The 16,081-nt window shown below is 44.0% G+C and overlaps 1 long non-coding RNA gene across 1 annotated transcript; it reads left to right on the top strand.

The window, feature by feature from the left end:
- The first annotated feature begins 1,195 nt into the window (after positions 1 to 1,195).
- LOC112662818 (uncharacterized) lies at positions 1,196 to 6,667 on the top strand. The gene is made up of 3 exons (XR_003138860.2): positions 1,196 to 1,316; positions 4,492 to 4,709; positions 6,353 to 6,667. It is a non-coding gene; the product is annotated as an uncharacterized LOC112662818 (long non-coding RNA).
- Positions 6,668 to 16,081: the final 9,414 nt, after the last annotated feature.

Raw genomic sequence — 16,081 nt, 5'->3', positions numbered from 1 at the left:
GAGAGAGGATCCCAAGCAGAATCCTCCCTGAGCTCAGAGCCAGATGTGGGGCTCAATCTCATGCCCCTGAGATCATGACCTGAGCCAAAATCAAGAGTGGGAGGCTAAACCAATTCAGCCATCTAGGTGCCCCTTTCCTCATTTTGATAAATGTACTGTGGTTATGTAAGAAAATATCCTAAAATTATTGAAACATACAGTGAAGTATTTAGGGGCAAAGAGGCACAATGTCTACAATATACTCTCTCGAACAGTTTAGAAAAATTAATGTACACAAATTATTCAGGAGAGAAAGAATGGTAAAGCAAATGTTCAAAATATTAACACTTGCAGAATGTGGATGAAATGTATAGAAGAATCTGCACTATCATTGCAACTTTTCTGTAACGTTGTTTCAAAATAAGCAGTTTAAGAAATTAAAAGTTGAACTAACTGGAAAGGAATGAAACTATCTGGAGCAGACAGGATTCTGATGCCTACTGCTGTCTGGGCCGCCTGGGCCCTGTGATGCCCTAATTCAGGCTGCGTAGGAGCAAGGGAGGCAGGGTCTCAGCCACACTGATTGATGGGGAAAAACAGGTCAGGAGGCTACGGCAGCCCCAGCCACTTGCTGAGATGAGCAAGAGCCTACAAAGAGGCTTGGTGAGCTTGGGTTGGGTTCAAATGGACATCCATCAGGAGTTTCAGTGGCGAAGGTGAGGCAGAGAAGCCAGGAGGCAGACAAAGCTCAAAGCCCTGACAGTTCCGTTGCTGAGAGTAGAGGGAATCACACACACAATGGGGAAACCTCCCTGGCTTAATGATGAGTGAAATAAATCAGACACAAATGGTCCACCCTGTCTGATTCCATTCCTATGAAGTTCAAAAGCAGAACAGATTGATGGTGATGGAAGTCACATTCATGTCCCTAGGGAGTGAGTATTGAGTGGGAAGGACAGGAGGGAATTCTGTGCAGTCCTGGAAATACACTATAACCTGTTCTGGGTGTTGGTTACAAGTTATCAAGATGTACACTTAAGCTTTGCCCACTTTTTACTGAATGTGTTAATCCTACATTTAAAAAGTTTAGCCCCACCCCCACCTTGGGACCGCAGCACTAACAGCAGGTTCCTGTTACGGAGCCATTCACGCAGATTCAATGGAGATTCGATTTACCTTGTTTGTTATTTTGTTGCTAGGCAACACAGTCCAGGCTGCACAACTAAGTGACGCCAATGATTAAGAGCCAATGTGGGGGATGTGCTAGACAAGGACCCAAGAGTGACTGACATGGACAATTCTCCCTCCCACCCAGTTTTCATTCTGGGAGGTGTGGGGTGGGTGCAAGGAGATGAGGGGGGTTGAGCAGGGCAGACTGAAAGGCAGGCAGGTCCCTCCTGGGCTGCTTTGAGCTGCTTTCCGTGTGTGTGTGTGTGTGTGTGTGTGTGTGTGTGTGTGTGTATCTATTGCCATGGCAACTGCTAAAATGAGCCTCTGTGGGTGTCAAGCAGTGATTGGAGGTCTCACTTGCCATGGAAGAGAGTAGCCTGATGAAGAAACTGATGAGTCATTGCCAAGAAAAGGCATGCTCGGGGTTACTGCTACAAAAATGGGACAGATTTGAGGCTGAAGGACAGGCCAGAGGGAATGGTGATGGGTTTCCTTTCCTTTTCTTTTTTTTTTTTTTTAAAGATTTTATTTATTTATTTGAGAGAGTGAGTGAGCTAGAGAGCACAAGCAGGAGGAGCAGAAGTAGAGGGAGAAGCAGGACCCCCGCCCCCCCGCTGAGCAGGGAGCCCAACTCTCTTGATTTGGTGCTCGAACCCAGGACCCCAAGATCATGACTTCACCCAAAGGCAGATGCTTAACCAACTGAGCCACCTAGGAGCCCCAGAGGTTTTCTGAAGGGCAGGGATGGGCAGGGCATGAAGAGAAAGACTTAAGACCAGTTAAAACTGAAATGATGTGGAAATAAACAAAGACCACCCAAATGAGAAAAGCAAAGGCTATTTATTCAGAGCTTACTGTACAAATGGAGTCAGCCACCATCCCGTGTTTGGCAGACACTCAGGCAGGCAGAGGAGCGGGGAAGCTTTATAATGCAAAAAAGAAGCCTTCAGACATGCTCTGTGTGGAGGCTGCTGGCATGGGGATCCTAGAGGCAGGCATCCTACTTGATCAGTTACTGACGCATATTTGGCTTTCTCTCGTTGATCCTAGATTGGAAGTGGGACCCAAAGTTAGAGAAGCTGACAGCTATTGATTAAGTGCTGATCTTTCTAGGCCAATTGCTACAGGGGTTAAAGTTTGGCTTCCTGGGCTGGTTGCAGCAGATGGGGGGTTACAGTTCTATCATCCTCTATGAGTAGGCCGTTGTCCATTCATGTAGTGAGTCTCTCTGTGAATAACTAGATGGATTCGCGCTCCCGGGCCGCGCAGCCCCCTCCGCGGAGCTGCCGCCCAAGCCCCTCTGAGCTGCTCCTGGAACCGCGCAGGCCCCTCTGCACGGAGCCTCTTCCTCTGCCCGAGCCCCTCCGAGCTGCTCCCGGGGCCGCGCAGCCCCCTCCGCGGAGCCGCCGCCCGAGCCCCTCCTGGCTGCTCCACTCTGGAAAACTGTGTGGAGGTTTCTCAAACAGTTAAAAATAGACCTGCCCTACGACCCAGCAATTGCACTGTTGGGGATTTACCCCAAAGATACAAATGCAATGAAACCCCGGGACACCTGCACCCCGATGTTTATAGCAGCAATGGCCACGATAGCCAAACTGTGGAAGGAGCCTCGGTGTCCAACGAAAGATGAATGGATAAAGAAGATGTGGTCTATGTATACAATGGAATATTCCTCAGCCATTAGAAACGACCAATACCCACCATTTGCTTCAACGTGGATGGAACTGGAGGGTATTATGCTGAGTGAAGTAAGTCAGTCGGAGAAGGACAAACATTATATGTTCTCATTCATGTGGGGAATATAAATAATAGTGAAAGGGAATATAAGGGAAGGGAGAAGAAATGTGTGGGAAATATCAGAAAGGGAGACAGAACGTAAAGACTGCGAACTCTGGGAAACGAACTAGGGGTGGTAGAAGGGGAGGAGGGCGGGGGGTGGGAGTGAATGGGTGACGGGCACTGGGGGTTATTCTGTATGTTAGTAAATTGAACACCAATAAAAAATAAATTAAAAAAAAATAACTAGATGTTAGACACGTCAAGAGCATGGTCCCCATGGTCTAATTCACGAGGAGATAAGGCACTGTGTAGTATAGAGACACAGCTGTGAGGGCCACCCCCGGAGAAGTGGGACACGGAGCACACAGGCAGGAAAGTAGTGGGTGAGGTTAAACCCCACATGAACTCAGCAGTACAGGGAGCAGGAGCACCTCTGATGGGGACTCCAGTCTCCTGATGTATTTCCTGCACTAGCTCTGGATTCAGACGCTGAGTGCGTCACCTCAGTTATGTCAGACCTGGGTAACTCACCGAATCTGAGTCTTCTCCTCTGCAGCTCTTATCTCATAGGGGGTGTTGAGATTTGAATGAGATATTATTGGACAAGTTCATTGGACAGGGCCTGGCACTCAGCAAGTGCTCAGTCAATGTTAGATGTTATTCAGAGCTTCTGAATGATTGGTCAAAAATTTAAGAGTACTGTGGAGATCAATATGCAAACTATAGATGTAATTGCAAACCAAGGTGTCAGAAACCTGGACTCAGAGTGGGGTCAGAGGATGGGTGGTGAATGTACTGAAGGGCAGTAGAGGCGCAGTCCTGTGGGCATCATTTGTCCAGACTAGATTGTGCCCTTTCCAGGGGCAAAGGAGGAAAAGGGGAATGAGCTGGTGGTGAGCCTGCCAACTCCCTAAGAACTCTGGGGTGATGCAAGAGCAGTTCTCTAAAAGACAGGCAGATCTAGGGGGGGCCTGCTGCTGGCTCAGTCAGTAGAGCATGTGACTCCTGATCCCCCCACTGTGAGTTCAAGCCCCATGGGCCTTGGATGTAGAGCTTACTTTAAAAAAGGGAGAGTGCAAGTGAGCGAGGTAGATCTTGTTGCCAGGAGACAAAGAGGAAGGGGAACCTCACAAACAAACAACATGTCTGTCATATGCTTTAATGCTCAGAAAGAAGATTTAGGGGTGCCTGGGTGGCTCAGCCAGTGAAGCGTCTGACTGGCTCAAGTCACAATCTCAGGGTCCTGGGATTGAGTCCCCCATTAGGCTCCTGGCTCAGTGGGGCAACTGCTTCTCTCTCTCCTGCCCCTAACCCTGCTCACGCCCTCTCCGTCTCTCTCAAATAAATAAATAAAATATTCTTAAACAATATTTGAACCTAAGAAATTGAGAAGTTCTAGTTAGACTTCAATTACACCTAAACAGAATGGAAGTTGTTCCCTGGGTTCCCCAAGTGAGGTTGTGGTTCTTACCCAGTAAACCTAGAAAGAGCTTCTGAATTCAATGGTAACTTTTTCAGGGACAGGAGGAAAGTCTTTGATCTGCCTGATCTGCTTATCTCCAGGGTCTAACAGCACATTCCACTGAAAACCTGCTCCGTAAACGTTCCATGGTAACGGAGACACACGAGAGAGACAGAAGAATTTCCACTCCCGAGCGTAATGCTTTCCATAAATACAGGAGGGAGAGGTGGCAGTTCCTAAAGATTCCTTTGGATTCCCTATATGGTGCCATAAAACCTCTAAGGGAGAGCCTCAGTTTAGGGCAATGACACAATTGCAGGTGAGGAGCCAGTCAGATTGGAAAATGTACCTTTCAAGCCAGGAAACCGGAGACAGGGCTAGAGTGGCTGCAACCTCAGCAAGTCCATGCTGAGGCTGACCCCGGTGGTGAGCGCAGATATTCCCTAACCACTGTTTTAGTTTTCTGTGGCTGCCGTAATGAATTACCACAAGTGGAATAGCTTCAAAAAGCAGAAATGTATCATTTCAGAGTTCGGGGAGTAAAAGTCTGAAATCGAGGTGTTGGGAGGGTCACGTTTCCTACAGAGGCTGGAGGAGAATCCATTCCTCGCCTCTTCCAGTTTCTGGTGGCTCCGGATGCACCTGGCTGTGGCTGCACCACCCCAGCCTCTGTCTCCGTCTTCAGGTGGCTTTCTCCTCTCCACGTCCCAAATCTCTCTCTGCCTCGCTCTTATAAGGACACCCGTCATTGCATTTTTGCTCCACCTGGATAATGCAGGATGGTCTTCTCATTTCAAGAGCCTTGACTTAATCACACCTGTAAAGACTGCTTTTCCAAATAAGATAACATTCACAGGTTCCAGGGATTAGGGCACGGACATGTCTTTTTGGGTGCCATCATTTTAGCCTACTATCTCACACCCCAAAAGTAAGAACATTAAGAAGAACATGCACTCCTGAAAATGCTTGTTGACTGCCACAGAGCTCCTGTGACATTCTGGAACTGACTCATGAGCTTACACAGGGCAACCCAGCATCCCCCTTTGGAGATGGAATTTGTTACCAGCCTGGGGTGATCTGCCTTAGCGTGGGAAATCCAACACAATTTTAAGGAATTCCTGGGCTATAGGATCCTCTGGCCATGGAAGTTTCCATGGCCAATTTAGATGCTTTTCTACTCTCAAGGGTGGACTTCTTGGTTCATTTATCCTCGGGGCCCCATGAGCCTATCTGGTTCAACATTTTGTAGAGTGCATGCTTGGGCATTCCAGCTGCATGAGATGGCCTTTTGGGGAAGGGTTCAGTGGCCACGGACATGTGGACACCACTGGTGGCATTCCCTTTTTGTAAATCCTCAACATATTTTATTAGGTTAGAGGCACCCAGAAATCCTATGGTAGAGAAGCCTAGTATTTCCCAACTTGCTTGCAACCCTTTATAGCTTATACTTTGTTCTGGAAGGGAGACCTAGTAAAAAGGAAATGTATGGGTAGGTGTTTACACTGTGTTTGCTCTGGGTTGGCAGGATGAGCGAATGTTATTCCTCGTTTTTGACCCTCTTTGCCGTCCCAGGGCTGGTGCCAACTGCTGACTCTCATGGGCTCTGGTCCCTACTAGGCACCTGCTCACCCACTGGCATTTTACATCATCCCAGGATTCAACCGTATTTGCCCTGGACTTATTGATCTTGCTTTGATGTTGCAGCACAGAATGCACAGTCCCTGGTTGAGTTGAGTCCTGCAGCCATTTCCACATTCTGCCCTTTCACAATAGTTGGGGACCTTGCCTTGTTTGTGGGTGAACCTTTGCATACCATGGCCATTAAGTAAAAGGCATTTTTTAAAAATCTGGCTTCGTTGAGTAGTAAGGTCAGAAATGTGGCAACTCAATCTGAATTTGGATGTGACTTGGAAGGGGTTAAGGGGTTCCTAACTTCATCTTTCCCTCCTTTGGTCTTTTCAGGAGAAATTCTCAAGGCCTGGCCTACATCACATGGATAAGCGCTCTGGGCCCAGTCACTGGGGAAGACCAGCAGGAGTCTGGTCTGACACAAATTAGAACAAGGCTTTATTTCACAGGAAAAATTAAAGGACAATTTTGTAATAAAGAGCTTAGAAGATCTTATAAAATAGGGATCCCTGGGTGGCGCAGCGGTTTGGCGCCTGCCTTTGGCCCAGGGCGCGATCCTGGAGACCCGGGATGGAGTCCCACGTCGGGCTCCCGGTGCATGGAGCCTGCTTCTCCCTCTGCCTGTGTCTCTGCCTCTCTGTCTCTCTCTGTGACTATCATAAAAAATAAATAAATAAAATAAAATAAAATAAAATACACTTGTTATTATGAATGTCAATAAGAATACTTTAAATGGGGCAGCCCTGGTGGCGCAGCGGTTTGGCGCCGCCTGCAGCCTGGGGTGTGATCCTGGGGACCCGGGATCGAGTCCCACATTGGGCTACCTGCATGGAGCCTGCTTCTCCCTCTGCCTGTGTCTCTGCCTCTTTCTCTGTGTGTCTATGAATAAATAAATAAAAATCTTTTAAAAAAATCTTGTTAAAAAAAGAATATTTTAAATGAATACATGCAACTTCAAATAGAAGAGTAATTTTTAAATCTAGCTCTTCTACTTAATGAGAAAGATGTGAATAAAAGGATGTGAAGGACTGTGACTTTCAACTATTACTCAACAGATTTTTTTTAAAGATTTATTTATTTATTTATTTATTTATTTATTTATTTATTCATGAGGAACACACACACTGAGAGAGAGAGAGAGAGGCAGAGACACAGGCAGAGGGAGAAGCAGGCTGATGCAGGACAAGGAGCCCGATGTAGGACTTGATCCCCGGTCTCCAGGATCACATCCTGGGCTGCAGGCAGTGCTAAACCACTGGGGCTGCCCACTCAACAGATTATTAATAAATAGTGAGACTTGGTAGCCATCAGCTTAACTAAGTGATCCAATTCAGTAACATTAGTAGTGGCTCAACCTGACTTTCTGGCCTCCCCATGTGCTGCCATAAGAAAGATACAACACCACCTATGAAATATGCTTGCTTGCTTTCTTTCTTTCTTTCTTTTTTTTTTTAAGATTTTATTTATTTATTTGACAGAGAGAGAGAGAGCATACAAGCAGGGGTAGTAGCAGAGAGAGAGTGAGAATCAGGGTCCCCACTGAGCAGGGAGTCCAACTTGGGGTTTGATTCTAGGACCCTGAGATCATGACCTTAGCTGAAGGCAGATGCTTCACCGACTGAGCCACCCAGGTGCCCCTGAAATATTCTTTCTTTTTTTTTAAATTTTTATTTATTTATGATAGTCACACACACACAGAGAGAGAGAGAGAGAGAGGCAGAGACATAGGCAGAGGGAGAAGCAGGCTCCATGCACTGGGAGCCTGACGTGGGATTCGATCCCGGGTCTCCCAGATCGCACCCTGGGCCAAAGGCAGGCGCTAACCCACTGCGCCACCCAGGGATCCCTGAAATATTCTTTCTAAAGATATGTTTAACCCAAATCAAATCAAGGCTCCAGGCTAACTTCCAGTTTACAGGAAACAGAGAGGCTAAAAAAACAAGTTAAATGACAACAGGAAGAAGCAGTCAGATAAACTTAGAATGACGGATGTTGTATAAACAACTGTCCTGTGATCTTCCAACAGACATGTCATCAGAAAACCAAAGGTACTGGGACTGTTTTATTTTCATTTTTCTTGTTTATTTTATTTTATTTTTTAGAGAGAAAGAGAGCATGAGTGTGGGAGAGGGTAGAGAGAGAGAGAGAATCTCAAGCAGACTTCATGTTCCCATCAACAAGGGGCTCCATCTCACAACCCTGAGATCATAACCTGAGCGGAAATCAAGAATTGGATGCTTAACCCACTGAGTCACCCAGGTGCCTCCTTGGGACTATTTTAGAATAAGGGTGGTGGGACACCTGGGTTGCTCAGCAGTTGAGCATCTGCCTTTAGGTCAGGGTGTGATCCCTGGAGTCCAGGGATCAAGTCCCACACCGGGCTTCCTGCATGGAGCCTGCCTCTCCCTCTGCCTGTATCTCTGCCTCTGTGTGTGTGTGTGTGTGTCATGAATAAATAAAATCTTACAAAAAAATAGAATAAGGGTGGTGACCATACAGACTTAAATTGGTGGCAATTCATGAGGCTAGATAGATTAGATGTTTGAGTTACAGAAAAAAATTTTTTCAGGATACCGGGGTGGCTCAGTCTTTGAAGCGTCTGCCTTCAGCTCAGGTCATGATCCCAGGGTCCTGGGATCAAGTCCTGCATCAGGCTCACCATAGGGAGCCTGCTTCTCCCTTTGCCTGTGTCTCTGCCTCTCTCTGTTTCTCATGAATAAATAAGCAAAATCTTTAAGAAAAAAATAAATATGGATAATTATAAACAGTTGTTGAATCTGGGCTTGAAGATGTATGGATATTTATTGTACTCTTTTCATCACCTTCTCTGTATGTTTTATGTGGATTTTTTTTTTTAAGATTTTATTTATTTAGGGACGCCTGGGTGGCTCAGTGGTTGACCATCTGCCTTTGGCTCAGGGCCTGATCCCAAATGCTGGGATCAAGTCCCATGTCGGGCTCCTTGCATGGAGCCTGCTTCTCCTCCCTCTGCCTGTGTCTCTGCCTCTCTCTCTCTCTCTATGTCTCTCATAAATAAATAAAATCTTAAAAAAAAAAGATTTTATTTATTTATTCATGAGAGACACACACACATACACACACAGAGGCAGAGGAGACACAGGCAGAGGGAGAAGCAGGCTCCTTGCAGGGAGCTCAATGTGGGACTCAATCCTGGGACTCCAGGATGATCATGCCCTGGGCTGAAGGCAGGTGCTAAACCGCTGAGCCACCCAGGGATCCCTTTCCCCAGATTTTGTAAACAACTATGTCAGTAACAAGAAACTCTTGGTACTCTATTTTGATGATTTGATTTGACTCAATGGACATCTTTGTTGAGAATATCTGCATGAAGTACTGAAATTGAATTTATTACAACCAAGAAATGCAGATATAAAAAGAACAGACACTCTAAATGTGATGTATCATTGTTGCTCAATTGATATTTCAGCTATGATAGGAATTAATTTGTCTCTTCCTAAGAAAGGCCTTCATACATATATTGTTATTCCAGAATCAAAAAGTTATCTCCTGAAAAATTATACTTCATTTATTCAGCTAATATTTACTGACATGCTACTACATGTCAAGGCGTGTGTTGGCCTCTGGGATACATCAGTGAATGAAAGGCGGCCACCCTCATGAAGGCCCAGAGGCTACAGACCTCTATCGGCATGTTACAATGTAGCTTGCTAAAGATTTTGCTTGTACACTCCCTCAAAAATTATATATACCTTTGTTTCTCGATCAGTAAAAAATTTCAGTTTATGTTTAAATGGTGGCAAAGATGTAATTCTGTTATAAAATTAACATTTTATTCTATTTTTAAAAGATTTTATTTATTTATTCATGAGAGACAGACAGAGAGAGAGACAAAGACACAGGCAGAGGGAGAAGCAGGCTCCATGCAGGGAGCCCGATGTGGGACTCGATCCCACGACCCCAGGATCATGATCCGATCCTGGTACTCCAGGATCACACCCTGGGCTGAAAGGATGCTCTCAACCACTGAGCCACCCAGGCATCCCTAAAATTAACATTTTAAAATAAAATTGTTTCATCGCTGTTTTAAAAATATCGTAAGTGTAGTTTCTTTATAATCTGTGTCTAGGAATTTCCATATCTGAAGTCTTTGTGGGATGGTTTTTGCTGTTATGTGAGTTCTTGCTCAAGGTATCTTGTGATATATATATGAACATCCACACATGTATTTGGTTATGCTTATTGTGTGCAGCTCATTGTAACCTTTTTTTTGTGGAGGTTCTTTAAGGGCTGGTGTTATGGACTGAATCATATTCCCTTAAGATTCATTTTTTAAGCCTTACCTCCTAATGTGACTATATTAACAGATAGAGCCTTAAGGAAGTAATTAAATGAGGTCATGTAGGCAAGGCTCTAATCCAATAGGATACCAGTCCTTGAAGGAGGAAGAAGAAACACCAAGGACATGTGTACACATAAAAAAGAGCATGTGAGAATGTGTAGCGAGAAGGCAGCTGTCTGCAAGGCAAGGCGAGAGGCCCCAGGAGAGAAACCAACCTTAATGTCATCTTGACCTTGTATTCTCAGCTCTACAACCGTGACAAAATAAATTGTTTAAGCTACCCAGTCTGTGGTATTCTTTTATGTTCCCAGAAGACCAACGCAGCCAGGCAGCAGTGCATTCCTCTAGAGAGAATCCACATTTGCTTCTATCAGGTGCTTGGGGCTCCCAATGGTCCAAGATCATTTTGAACTGAATTCACTGTCAGAGATTATTTGGCCACTGGACTGATAGGAGTTTGGGGTGCAGTCCATGCCAGGGCTGGTTCATGGGTATCATCAGCAGACAACTTTTCCTAGATGTCTTGGAGAGGGGTCAGCTTTATTTCTGGCTCACCATTGTCCAGAGATAGCAGCCCTATGGGCTTTGGGGAGAATCCTGGTAGAAGGTCCCTTAACAAAGTCTCATGCTGGGCAGGTTCTGGGCTTCTGTAATTATTTTTCTTGCTCCTGAAAGCTATCAAAACACAAGTTCAAATTTGCCTAGCTCAGCAGAGCAAAAGTAACTTCCAAGTTCCACTTACCTTTTGTCTTTAGATTTTAGCTCAGTAATTTCTTTATCATTTTTCTCAACGTGTAAGAGTATGTTTTATATATATATATATATTATATATATATATATATATTTTTTTTAACCTAGCATCTTCCAACTGTTGGCTTCAATACCCTAGCCTGCTATATTCTTGGAAAAGGAAATGAACGTTATCATTTTTCTCAGTAATGTAACTGAGAGTTTTTTTTTTTAAGATTTTATTTATTTATTCATGAAAGGCACAGATAGAGAGAGAGGCAGAGACACAGGCAGAGGGAGAAGCAGGCTCCCTGCAGGGAGCCTGATGTGGGACTGGATCCCGGGTCTCCAGGATCAGGCCCTGGGCTGAAGGCAGGCGCTAAATCGCTGAGCCACCCAGGCTGCCCAACCACTGAGCCATCCAGGCTGCCCTGAGAGGTATTTTTAACCAGGAACTTGGTCATGGACTTGAAGCCATCCCTTGAACTACCCTCTGAAATTGAATGTAACATTTTGTGCTTATGGAATTCTTCTGGGAAAAAAGTCCATAGATTTTTATCCAATTAGATTTTTATCCAATTGCCAAAGGTAGTTATGACTGATCCCCCACATTTGAGAACTATGGCTTTGGAGTTCCATCAGCACTTACTGACTTTACCTTTAAAAAAACTATTTTAGAATAATTTCACACAGAAACATTGCAAGTATAGTACAAAAAACTCTCATATCACCTTCACTCAGATTCACTAGCTTTTAACCTCTTCCCCCTTTCTCTCATACACACACACACACACACACACACACACACACACACACAGTCTTTTTCTGAATTGTAAGCTTCAAGCCTAATCTTAACATCAAACCTAAACACTCTAGTATGTATTTCACTAAACAAAGATCTCTGAAGAAGTCAGGAAATCAACATTGATACAACATTAACATTCAAAGACTCTATCCAGGGATCCCTGGGTGGCTCAGCAGTTTAGCACCTGCCTTTGGCTCAGGGCAGGATCCTGGAGTCCGGGGATGGAGTCCCACATCGGGCTCCCTGCATGAAGCCTGCTTCTCCCTTTGCCTATGTTTCTGCTTCTGTCTCTCTGTCTCAAATAAGTAAGTAAGTAAGTAAATAAATAAATAAATAAATAAAATCTTAAAAAAAAAAAAGACTCTATTCAAATTCCAATTTTGCCAATTGTCTCAAATGTCTTTTTAAGTTTTCTGGTGCAGGATCTCATCCAGAAACACACATTACATTTTAGTTGTCATGCTTCCCCCAGTCTGGAACAGATCCTGTCACTCCCTTTTTCTGTCCTTGCCAGCTTAGGATGACCTTCAGTCTGGGGCCATCTGCTGTTTCCTCAAGCGCAGAATCAGGAATGCATTTTTGGCAAGCTTTGTTTTCTCATTATATTAGTTGGTTCCATCACTGGTGATGCTGACCACCCTGATCATTTAGTCATGCAGATTGTCTTCACTGCAGTTCCTCATTTCTTTTGTAACTGTTGGAAAATAGTTCAACAATATGCCAAAATCCTGTTCCCATCTTACCCTAAATTGACAACTCCAGGCTGAATCATCATAATGGTTGGCAAGCCATTTACTCTATCATTTCTTTTACATTTATTGGTTGTCATAATACTGCAAAGGGAGAGCTTTTCTTTCGCCCTAGTTATTCATGTCACCACAAACTCATGGATTCCTATTTTTTTCAATTTGTTAGAACCCATTAACTGTAAATATTTCATGCTCAAGTTGTCCCCAGTTTGTCCAATGGGAGCCCCTTTGAGCTGGTTTCAGCATCTTTTGAACATGCCCTCATCAGCCTTTGAGCATTTCCTTAATTTCTCTTATAAGATGTTCTTGGCTCATTTACTTTTCCTGCTCCAGCCCAAAAATCTGATATTCAGAATTTGGGTTCCCCTTCTTTTCCACATGAATACTTAAAAAATATTCAGACTTTATTTTTTTAGGACAGTTTAAGGTTCAGAGCAAAATTAGGAGGATGTTACGGAGGTTTCCCATACACCCCCTGCCCCTACACATGCATAGCCTGTTATCAACATCCCCACCAGAGTGGGACACCTGTTACAACTGATGAATCTACATTGATATGCCATAATCACCCAGAATCCATAGTTGACATTATAGCTCACTCTTGCTGTTGTACATTCTTTGAGTTTGGACAAATGTATAATCACATGTATCCATCATTATGGTATCATATAGTCTTGGTTCCTTTCAGTGGAACGTGGTTCTACAAAATTGATGCTGAACAAGCATAGATATGGTAATTAGGCAAAATGCTTTAGTATAAGCTTAAAATTGTTAACATTAACAAATTATTGGGGCGCCTGCATGGCTCGATTGTTGAGCATCTGCCTTTGGCTCGGGTCCTGATCCCAGGGTCCTGAGATTAAGTCTCACATTGGGCTCCCTGCAGGGAGCCAGCTCCTCCCTCTGCCTATGTCTCTTCCTCTGTGTCTCTCATGAATAAATAAATAAAATCTAAAAAAAAAAAAAGGAAACCAAAATCTACATACTTAATGTGTTCAGGACTATTCAGGTATCACTGCATATAGATTCTCTCAGAGGACACAACTAGGAAATATGGAAGTATATATATTTTTATTTATTTATATTTATATATGTATTTCCCAGTTTATATAATATCTAATATGTATTTTATATAATACAAGCCTATAAATTTCTTTATCTGCTTATATTTTTAAAGCGAGTTCATAATGATACCTACATTTCCAATCCAAGACCTCTAGCTTTTCTCCTTTCCTTGTTAGTATTTTCTTCAGTGTGGGAAAGTGAGCATTATTTTCAATATCTTTACTTATTTTCTCAACATTATCAGTTGTCCAACCATATCGGTCTTCTCTGTCTGCCACCTACATGCCTCTCCCTTTTGGCTCCCATGTTCTTGACCACATTGCTATTTTATTTCACTGCAGAAGGCAAGAAAAATAGAAAAGAAAGGTGGAAGGGAAGGGAAGATGGAAGGGGAAGGGAAGACAGGAAGGAAGGGACAAGGAAAAGGAAAGAAAATAGGAAGAGTTTAGTATTAGGTAATGCCATAAATTGCCTTCATATATATTTTTTTAAGATTTTATTTATTTACTCATGAGAGACACAGAAGCAGAGGCGCACACAGAGGGAGAAGTAGGTTCCTCGCAGGGAGCCTGAAGTGGGACTCGATCCCTGGACCCAGGATCACACCCTGAGCTGAAGGCAGATGCTCAAACCGCTGAGCCACCCAAGTGTCCTGATAATTTGTCAATGTTGACAATTTTAAGCTTATGGTAAAGCATTTTGCCTAATTACCATATCTATGCTTGTTCAGCAACAATTTTGTGCAACTGTTGCAAAGTCATGGGTTTTCATATAAACATGGGCTCACAGTAAAAAGTTGAGTTTAATGTCAGTGTGAAGAGGGTGGCTGTTAATGGCAAACTGGTAAGGTTTAAAACTTGGGAAAAAAAAAAAATAAAACTTGGGAGGCCCACAGTTGATTCTGGTTCCTCTTCTATGTATATGGCCACAAGCTAGTTACTTATCAGTTGTGAGTCTCAGATTCCTCCTCCGTAAAATGAGTATAACATTTACTACACAGATTGCTATTAATGTTCATTGGACATAATAAGGAGTTTGGTTAATTATTGTTATTGTTATAGTTTGTGCCCAAAATATAGTCTTGCAGGTCTCCTCTTGCTCATTTTATTGCCATATGGAAATCCAGCATCACTATAGTATCCTCATGACACAGTAGACACACAAATGAGGCTAGAGCTATGTGTATGTTTTACCTTTAAGAGTTTGTTTTGATCAAAATAACATTTGTTCCAGATTAAAATTCTGTATCTAATTTAACATTGGTTTCCTTGGATAAAAGTGTGGCAAATGAAAATATTTTTACATAACATTGGTGTTCTCATTTGAAAACAGTAATTCTAACACAATGCACATGTATTATTTTGTCCTCCCCTTTCTCAGGGGAAATGTTCCTTTCATCACCTCGATAATGTAGTTCAGTGGCAGTGTCCATGTTTTTACAGATCTCGGCTCTTTAGCACAATCATTTGGTTCAGGGATGGGCACCTACCTGGACCAATTACCTGTCCTTCCCTGGGAATTTTTAACTTGGCACTAGAGATCATCACCCACAGCCCATCTGATGGTGAGGCTAAAGATGTAAACTTGAGATCTACCAGTGGCCTTTTCTCCAGCGGTATGGAGGAAGTTGGCCTGACAGCATGAAACTTGTATGCAGGGAGAACCAGAATTTAGGGATGAGGGCAGAGAGAGGGACTCTGGTTCTAGCAGTCGTTCAGGTCCATTACACCACTACTCCTGCCACAATTTGTTCAGATCAACAGCACACTCCAACATTGCCTACACGTTTAGTTGGGTTCTTGTCAGTGGCAACCAAGAGTGACTTGTCTATGTATCTCAAAAGGCTGTTGTGAGGACCAGTGTTTGGTATGTAGCAGGGACTCAGTGAATGTTGGCTTATTACTCTTATATTTAACTTCCAAAGGCTAAACGATAAAAGGTTGGGGTAATTCTCAACTCTAGAAGTAAAGTTTCTGAGTTTCAGTATGTAAGACATGTAAAGACAAGAGGGAGCCCTCCACCCTACCACATATACACGTTTCCCTCCAATCTGCGGCATGCTGCCCTGAGGTTTATATACCTGCCCTGGAATATTACCAGTACTTCCTTCAGCGAATCTCCAAGTCGGTCTCCCGGAATCCCTCCCCCTATGCCATGCAACGGGAGGCCGGCTTTGGTGGTCCTGAGCTGTGCTCCTGGACTGGGCTCGGTGAGAAGTGCTCGGCCTCAGGCCTCACGGGGGTGTGAGCTCAGGTTGGGGTTGGCTGGGGCGGGGGGGGGGGGGGGGGGGGGGGAGAGGGGAGGGGGGATGGGCAATGAGCTTCCTTCAAATCAATCTCTTGGGAGATAGTATCAGCATTTTAAAGGAAAAGCTTAAATGTGATCAATTCTCA

Source organism: Canis lupus, chromosome 34 (genome assembly GCF_003254725.2).
Source record: "Canis lupus dingo isolate Sandy chromosome 34, ASM325472v2, whole genome shotgun sequence".
Classification (NCBI taxonomy): domain Eukaryota; kingdom Metazoa; phylum Chordata; class Mammalia; order Carnivora; family Canidae; genus Canis; species Canis lupus.
This window is presented reverse-complemented; position numbering and strand designations above follow the sequence as displayed.